At 49.6% G+C, this 9302-nt stretch overlaps 1 protein-coding gene across 5 annotated transcripts in view; it reads left to right on the top strand.

Annotated features, from left to right (window-relative positions):
• Window positions 1-979: 979 nt before the first annotated feature.
• The window catches only part of TIAM1 (TIAM Rac1 associated GEF 1), a 429921-nt gene continuing 421598 nt past the window's right edge, over window positions 980-9302 (top strand). For 3 of the 5 annotated variants that reach the window (XM_077118818.1, XM_077118816.1, XM_077118809.1), the window contains exon 1: window positions 980-1082. The gene's annotated coding sequence lies outside the window, so the exon portion shown is untranslated. Of the gene's footprint in view, window positions 1147-4040; window positions 4167-9302 lie in introns of all 5 variants that reach the window. The other 2 variants (XM_077118813.1, XM_077118811.1) reach the window with 2 other exon arrangements.

The following is a 9302-nucleotide window of genomic DNA, read 5'->3' as shown; positions in this document are numbered from 1 at the left end:
GTTCCCGTGTCCCTCAGAACCTCACAGGTAAACTGCAACTTTCACAGAAGAGACTAGGGCTGTGTGACCCTTTCCTGGGCCACCTACCCTGCTTAGGAAGTGAACGTGAAGCTTGATGCCGCAGCCCTACGCAGTGACTACAAGTTCACCTGCCGGCAAGGTGAGCCAACTCGGGGAGTCTTGGGATCTCCAGGATTCGCTCGAGGCCACAGCGCCCCACATGGAGCGAGGCTGGTGGCTACCATCTCTGAACACCCACGCAAATGGACTGCGTTAGGGTTTTTCTTCTCGCAAAAAAAGTTCTCGTCTTGCCCCTGGAGCCGGGCGCAACCCCCCCAAGCCTGACCACGTGTCGCAGGTAAAAGCTTTTTTTTTTTTTGCCTCTTCCCCTCCCCCGTTCCGTTCCCTCTTCCTCTCCTCCTTAGGTGGCAGGAAAATCCTTTACCTCCCACCAATCCCACCGACGCCGAGCCGCGCGCGCGCGCCAACTCCAGGTCCTTCCCCGCACGTCATTGGCCACCTCCACCTCTGCGGGACTGACAGGCAGCTTCGCGGACCTATTGCCGGAGGAGGCGGAGGCCGATCGGCCCTCCCAGAGCTGCTTTGTTAGGGGCGCCCTCTCCGTTCCCGGGCCCGCCGCGGCTCAGCTGCCTTCACCCGACCTTTCCAGGCCGCGCCGCCGGAGCCTGGTGGCGGGGCATCCCCCGAGCGCGCGGCGCCCGCATCCCGCCAGCCGCGCGTCGGGAGCCGGGATGCAGCCCAGGTAGCCAGCGTGCGCCTGTAGTCACTCTGCAGCCCAACTCCGAACGCCCCGCTCCTGCATCCGCCTGTTCTGATTGGCCGGCCGGAGGCGGAGCGATTGTCAGGTAGCCCAATCTGGGCTCGGTTTCCCACGGGCTCCCGCGGCCCCGCCCCCGAGGCGGCCGGGGGAGGCGCCCTGACAGCTCCGATTGGCGGACGCCGAGCTGGCCGCGAGCGCGGCCCGGCGCTCAGCTCTGCAGCGCCGCGACCGCCTCGGCGCCCGCAGCCTGAGGAGCCCGGCGGCCTCGTATCCTGCCCGGCCTCCGGGACAAGCCGCGCGGGTGAGTACCGCGGGCCTGGGACGGGGATCGGTCGGGCTGGCCGGAGCCGACTCGAAATACTGAGGTGAGGATGCCCGGAGCAGCTGTGCGGGTGACGGGCACGTCCTGATCCGCGTCTCCCGCACACCGGGGCTCCCGGAGGGTCCTAGCTCCCCCGATCGGGCTTTACTCGTATTGTTTTCGTGCTCACACGCTTGGGAGGTGAGATGAGCCGGGGAGGGGAAGGGAGAGGAGACAGACCTGGCGCCGTGGAGCTGCCGGGAGGAAGAGGCGCCCCGGAGCCGAGGTGCCCGGCGGTCTGTGGAAGTGACAGTGTCCAGGCGCTGGCATTCGGTCTGCACGGCAGCAGGAGGTCAGCGCTGACCCGTGGCGGCGGCGGCACTTTGTATTTGTCGGCTGATTTTTATCAACTTCGGGGAGGGCGTGCGCGTGCGTGCGTGCGTGTGTGTATGTGTGTGTGTATGTGCGCGCCTCGGCCCCTGACAGGGACACCTCGGGGCCTGGGTTTTCGGCGCGGCCGCCGAGGTGTTCACCTTGGCGAGCCGTGCCACGCTCCGGGCCACGGAGAGTCCGGGGTTTGGAGACTGGGCAGGGGACAGGGGCTGGCCTGGGAAGGGGGACATTTAGAGAGGGATCCTGAGGCCGCGCAGACAATGACTCGTGCGGGAGGCGGGGAGCTTGGGGTGGTGCGCTGGGTTCCCGCGTGCGATCCGGTCCCGGTGTCTCCCTCTTGCCAGCTCCCGTGGCTCCGATGCCGCCGCGCTGCTCGCTGCCCAGCTGGGGACCCGCGTGGGGCCCGCTTTTGTTTACAGACCTCGCCATTGGGCGAGAGCTGCGCGCTGCGCTCCCCCAGCCCCAGCCGCCGCCGTGTGCCCCCTCCTTAGCTGGGAGAAGTTGGTGCGCGCTGTCAGGTGACGCCCCCTCCCCCGTCCTCCCCCGGGAGATGCTGCAGGGAAAGACGCCGAGGCGGCGCCTCTGTGCCCGGTCCCCGCTCCTCCGGTCCCCCTCTGTAAGCGCAGGAGCCGGTGCCGCTCCCAGGACCCTTGGCGGCCGTGGTGGCGCTGACCCGGCCTCGTATACCCCTTCCCTCCCAGTCGCATCCTCTGGTCTTGCCCCAGGGTAATTCCAGGTTGACCCAGAGTCTGCCTCTTCCTGCGTGTTGGCAAGTACTGAAGGACGCGCGCGAGCCCTTGGGGACACTGACCAGCTCGTGGCAGCTTTGGCGGCACACACGGTGGCCCCGGTGGAATCAGAGCGGCCCCCACCGGTTACCCATCGGTGCCGACTTGGCGCACAGGATGCTGGAGCGTAGGTTAAGTGCCTGGACGCTGAAGTCAGACAAACCCGGGTTCCAAGATCTGCCCAGTGTCATTTCCAAGCCGGGTGATCTTGGCGAAGCTGCTTAATCTCTCAGCGTCTCAGGTTCCAGGTCTGTGAAATGGGGATAATGGGTATCTGGGGGTTACTCTGGGGGTTTTGGGAGAGACCATAAATTAATTGCTTAGCACAGAACGGCCAGGGGATGAAGCGCTGAAATAATGTTGATTGTGTTAAGAGGAAATCTGTTAGAAGATGGCCCGGGTCTCTTCCCCTTTCTGCCTTCTCCACTCTCCCAGCTCCCATTTTCTTTTTTCTACTTTATTGTAAGAGGCATGAAGCTCTGCAGTTTTTAGCTTCAAACAGGGTTTGTTTTACTTGACTTTAATTTTAATTATACTTATCTAATCGCTCACAGCTCCTTTTTTGTGTGTGTTTGAATTTCCAGAGGCTTTATTTGTTTCTTCCTTCCTCCCTCCAGGCTACCCTGGGCTCAGCCCTGGGGATGGAGAAGTATGGTCCCTTCCCCATAGGTAGGGGATGTGGGTGAGGACTGAACCAATGGCTGCTGTTCAAAAGGGTTTTGCCCTGATGGAGGGAGGTTTGAACAAAGAGTTACCTGGACGCCTGGCAGAAACTAACCCCTCAGCCTGGGGAAGGTAGCTGAAGACTTCTAGCAGAGCTGAAATGTGAGCTGGGACTTGTAGCAGAAGTTTTGCTAAATCTCTGGGTTTCAGAATGTGTCTGCATCTATGCAAGGGTAAAGAGCCCCGCCAAGGGCGGGTGCCTTTGAGTGGTAAACATTTTAGTTGCTAAGTAATTATCTTTGAATAGAAGAGAAATAAAAACTTAAGGAGAAGGTTGATGGCTAAGCAGGGAAGGTAGAAAAGGAGAATTGATTTCATTGTGCTATCAATGTGGTTTGATTTGTAGTTCCTCTGCTCCACCAGCTCTGCCTTGTTAATTTTCCTTAGGCAGAGAGAGGCCAATCTCCTACAGAAAAAAGCAACCATAACCAGATAAATATTAAAAGAATAAACAAACGCAGGCTTGGCGAAGGATCCTTGTAAGAGATTATTGCAAGAATGCTTGCTGTTTTTAACACTCTTTTGCCTGTTGGGGTAAATTATTGAGCTGGGTCCAACAACACATCCTTTGAATGTAGACTCCAGGGGCCTTTTGGAGCCCAAACAAAGAACTAGGCAAGGGACTGGCAGTCTGCAGTGGGTGCAGAAGCGCCCACACTGATTCTCCCCTATCCCTTGGGCCTGCCTCAGTCACCCGAGTGGGAAGTGACTCCTGTGGACATGGACAGGTGCCAGTAGGATTATTGCTATGTATCCCCGTGAATAAATGTGATAACTTGTTAAAGTTCCACTTCCTGAAATGATTGCAGTCCTTCCAGCACTTGTTCTGGGAATTCTCTGGCTCTTAGGGATGCTGAAGGCAGCTTTCCCCCCTGCTGCTTTCTGGGGATCAAATAATTTGGGGACCTAGACTTAAAAGCGGAGTATGTGGTTAGGAAATCTCATTAGCTGACAGTTTAACTCAACTCTTATGCTCATCCAAAGAGCTAGAACAAAGGCTTACTTCCCTTTTCCTCTGTGGTTCTCTCTCTCTTTCCTGTTCTCTCTGAACCAGAAAGGAAAAGCAGTACTGGCCCTGTCCCCTCCCACCAATGGCCCTGCAGTTCTGGTGAGCTGGCTGAACCAATACCTTCTCTAGAGCTTTCCAGGCAGGAATCCCTCCCAGAAAGCTTGGCCGTGGGTGAGTATGTTAACACTCACCCTTTCTTTGCCTTTTTCTTTCCGCAAGGAGCTTATTGTCTGCAGGAGAAACATTTTTGTGAAGCTTGAATGTCACAGCACTTTAATAGATGTGCAAAGCAATCCTGTGATTTTTCCAAACAAGGGATGCTGGTGAGAGCCTCAGAATCACATTGCAACCTTGCCCAGAAGTCAGTGATGGGAGAGGGACCTTCTCACTGTTTGAGGAGTACAGAAGGGCTGAGGGTGAAAAGCTAAAAAAGAGATTTTGGTTCCCCTAGGCAGTGCATAGATTCCTATGGGATATCCTGAACCCCACAAGTGCAGACTTGGGGTTGAGAAAGGCCCTTATTTTCCCTGTATCTAGTCTTTGGACTCTAGTATCTGAAACACTGTTTCACTGAAGGTATACACATATATACACACATATACACATCTATATATAAATACAGATACATTTTCCCTTCTAAATTAAGCAGATATGTAGAATGTATGTTTCTGAATATGTTCTGTGTCTCTGTCTCTTTCTTTTTCTTTTTCGATACAGGAGCAGAAAAATCAGATTAAAAAAGGTCTCAGCAAACTTTTATGTAGTTCCAAACTTCACAGCTTTTCATCTCTAAGTAATCATTATTATATAAGTAATAAGTCTTGTGTTAAAAAAAAATGTCTGTAGTTATCCTGTAGACAAAATCACTCATTTAAGTTTTTTTTTTTTTTTAAATGAAAGAGTCACTCAGAAATAAAGCAGTCCTCAGCGAGGAACAGAGTGTTTTAAAAATAAAACAATGTGCTAGTGTAAAAGATATTAATAGTTAGGTGGGGCTTCCCCTTCCATCCCCTTCCCGACCCCTGGCACCTTCCTCCATGCCCCTCTAGCACAAGGCTTTCACTGTTGCCCTGGTCTCCAGGGACCTCATTAAGAAATTCTTAGGGGAAGTCGGAGAGATTCCTACAGTGCCTGTGTGAGTTTCTTCCAGGAGACCTTGAAGCTGTTTCCTTAGGTGAGGACAGTCCTTCCCTGGTGGCAGGGGGTGGGGGGCCAAGGCAGAGCTGAGAGACCTGGTACTTCCACAAGGAGATGGCATGAGGTTTCAGTTCCTTGGAACCATGGCAAAGAGGATACGATATGGCCGCATTCAAAGAAGGCTGAATGGAGAAGGATGTTTCTGAGCAGCTCTTCGCGAGGAAGGGTCTTGCAGCCAGCATGTCCTCGTTTTCACAGGGCCTTTGAGTCTTGATCCTGTCACAGAGTCTTTATTTCAGTAAAGTGAGACTGGGGTGTGCTTGAGTGGTGGGGGTGGGGGCTGGGGTGTGTGTGTAGGGGCATCCTAGCATTTCAGAGCCTACCATTATTCTAAAGTGCAATATGAAACGCACCTCATTTTTTTGGGAGGGGGGGACTGGGTTCATGAAGGAGGAGAAATAAAAGAGGAGTGAGGAGTGTGTTTGGTTAAGAAAACAAACAACAGCAACAATTTGTATCATTTGATCCCAGCTTTCTGACCCCCCCAGAGAACATGATTTTGTTAAAAACCAAAGGATTGGTATGCAGGTGTGTGAGGGAAAAAAATGTGGCTGGGAGACTGGGCATGGGTGCTCAGACTTGACTTGGGATTGGGGGGAGGTGGGGATGAGTGGATGGGAGATGAGATTATGGAGAATCAGTTGCTTTTCCTTAAAACCCCATCTCTATGGCCATGAGGGAGGTGGGGGTGGGGGTGGTGGAGGTAGGGGACAGGGACAACCTGCACTGAAGAGTGGCCTTGCTAAGTCTACCTCCAGCAGAGATCTTTCCCTCCTCTCCTCCCCTCCCTTCCCCCTTCCCCAAGCCCCCTTTGTCCCATGCCACTAACCTTGTAAGCGCACATCAGGTCTAGTTCCTTCTCCGTCTCCTCTGCTCACTCTGCTTGAGGTGGTAATGAACCCCAGAAGCCACCAGGTCAGCCCTGGTGGAGGTGGGGGCGTGGGCATTCCAGGAAAGTAATGAGCCTACCGTCCTTCCTGTGGAGGGGTCAGGGCCAGGGAAGCTGGTGGAGAGGACTTTCCACCCATCCCTCCTCAGAAGAGCTTGGAATGCTTGAAGTTTGTGTTGTCTGCATGTTGAGTCTGAGGACCGTGGACGGGGGTCCTCTTTGGAAGCTTCTCTTTTCTCCTAGTCCTGTCAGAGGCCTAGAGGGTCTTTGATTCCGGCCTGAGGCCTGGCCATCCCAGGGCTTCTTCACGTCCTGGAAACTCATCCTTCAGGATCTCGTTTGACCCTAATTGTCCCCTGGGCTAGGTGGAGGGCACTTGGCCACATCTGGGCAAGTGGTTCCCAGCAGAAAAGCCTGGCAGGAGAGTCAGATTCACTAGCTAGTTCCCACTTACTTTAGGCAGTGTTTCCAGAGGCTCAGAAGTGTGTGTGTGTGTGTGTGTGTGTGTGTGTGCATGCATGCATGTGTTTTTTTTTGGCATGGGCAGGCCCCAGGCATGTGTTTTGACTTTATCGTATTAGCCTGACCCAACCAAGGTAGTGTGTTAGCTCTTTTCTTGTTCGTAAATTGTACGTGTCCATCTCTTCTCGTGACACAGGACATCTTTGAAAAGCAATCACATGGGAGGGCAAGTTCTGGATTTACTTTCCTCTTTAGCGTAGTGGGGGCTTTCTGGGCAGTGTTACCAGCAGGAACCCCTTTTCCCTCTTGTCAAGGCCCCTGAGCTCTCTGGAGTTTCCTGGGACATTCCTGGGTATGCCTGTTGCCTAACATAATTTCCCGACATTCTCAAATGTGTCCCAGTTTGGTCGCTTGAAATTCTGAGTCCCAAGTGTCCCACTTGTCCCAATTGTGAGCCTGGTTGTGTTTTAAATAACACTCCGTAGTACTCTCCTGCTGGCAAATTGTGCTGTGTTCTGGAGGTGAGCCAGCCTCTACCTTTGCCTTTTGGGATTTAAAGTCTGTTCAAACTGGGGCCCGTGGTGATGGGGTGGGGGTAGGGGATGCTGTATGTACGTTTTTCTTTTATCTCAAAGGTCCCCAAGTTTTAAGACTTTTGAGCATTCATTCTTGCAGTGATGGAGCTTTGAACTTCGGAGGATGGTTCTTACTGTCTGACTTACCTAGGACAGGGCTCTAGAAATATTTCTTTTTAGGTTAAGCATAACATACCAAGCTGCCTTTCCAGATGGGATGCAGTCTTAGGCAGCTTATGAAACTGGAATGATTTTGCTCAGATATACTTAAATCACAATTTTACTCGGTAATGATGATCCATTTTAATATATATTTTTTCTGACATGAAGTATATTTGTATTTCTTGTAGCTTCTCAACTCAAAGGGTACCTGGTTTGATTTGATTTTAAAAACTGTCCAAGGTCCTGGTGCCTGCCCATTAAAAGCAAAACAACAACAACAACAAAAACTGTGCGAGGTATTGATTCCAGATAGTATTAAGAAACTTGGAGTAGTGATAGGCTTATCATGAAAAACAGGAACCTTCTGTCCTCGTCCTGTTTTATTCTCACTCAATCCCCAACTCTGTAGAAACAATCACTTTTGCTCATATTTTACTTCTTTATATCTTTATATGCATATGCCACCATTTTCTTTCTGTAATGATAAATGGCAGTTTAGTTGACTTACTGCTGCTCATCTCCTCCATTCTCTAGATTTTTGATAATTGTATTTATAGTTCTTTTATTGATTATAGTAAATCTTTATATTTTTTACATAGACCTCTTATTTAATTTCATCAAGTGATGGCAGTGACTTTTTAAACTCCCTCTAAGAAAGATGAGAATCTTGGAGTCCTTATGTACCTTTTTCTTCACCTTTTCTAGTTATACCCCAGGGTCTGTCACTTGTCAGGGATGTAACACTTGCATTCTGTTCTGTAATCATGATTAAATCATCTGTGCTTGGTCTATAGATTGCTATTTTTGTTTTCACAACAACTTCATTGCTATATAATTCACAAACCACATCATTTATTTCTTTAAAGTATACAACTCAGTGTTTTTGGTATATGCATAGAGATGTACAGCCAACAGCATAATGAGTTTAAGAACATTTTTCATCAGCCCAAAAAGAAATCCCGTGCCCATTTTCACTCTTCCCTATCCTCCAGCCTCTAGTAGTCACTCAGCTATTTTCTGTATAGACTTGTCTGTTCTGGACATTTCATTTAAATGGAATCATGCAGTACGTGACCTATTTGGCTTCTTGGACTTAGTGTTATGTTTTCAAGGTTCACTCATGCTGACAAGTATCGGTACTTATTGCTAAATAACATTCCACTGTAATGACAGGCCACATTTTATTTATCCATTTATCATTGATGAACTTTTTTTTTGTTTTCCCACTATATAGGTGTTATGAATGATACTGTTAGGAACATATGTCTGCAAGTTTTTGTGTGGACATTTGTCTGTAAGTTTTCAGTTTGTTGTATATGTGCCTAGGATTAGAATTGTCGAGTCATATGGTAGCTCTAGGTTTGACCTTTGAGGAACAGCCAGACTATTTTCCAAAACAGGGGTGCCATTTTACAATCCCAACAGCAGTAGGTGAGGGTTCTAGTTTCCCTGGTCATTGCTAACACTTGTCATTATCTTTTTTTTTTTTAATTAAAAAAGTTTTTTTAAACATGACAATGTACAAACACGAATATTCTTATCATATGATCATTCTATTCTTGGTATACAATCAATAACTCACAATATCATCACATAGTTTTATGTTCATCACCACCATCACTTCTTAGAACATTTGCAACAATCCAGAAAAATAAATAAAAAGAAAAAAATTCATACATACCATACCCCCTACCCCTCTCCCTCACCGATCACCAGCATTTCAATCTACTAAATTTATTTTAACATTTGTTCCCATTATTTATTTATTTTTAATCCATATGTTTTACTCATCTGTCCATAAGGTAGATGAAAGAAGCATCAGACATTAATTGCTCTTGTGAAAGCTGTATCATTATACAATCATCTTCAAGAAACATGGCTACTGGAACACAGCTGTACAGTTTCAGGCACTTCTCTCCAGCCTCTCCGTTATGCCTTCACTAAAAAGGTGATATCTATTTATTGCATAAGAATAACCTCCAGGATAACCTCTGTTTGGAATCTTCAGCCATTGACACTTTA

This window comes from Tamandua tetradactyla, chromosome 10 (genome assembly GCF_023851605.1).
Source record: "Tamandua tetradactyla isolate mTamTet1 chromosome 10, mTamTet1.pri, whole genome shotgun sequence".
Lineage (NCBI taxonomy): Eukaryota > Metazoa > Chordata > Mammalia > Pilosa > Myrmecophagidae > Tamandua > Tamandua tetradactyla.
The sequence above is the reverse complement of the archived record's forward strand: the minus strand, read 5'-3'. Positions and strand labels throughout refer to the sequence as shown.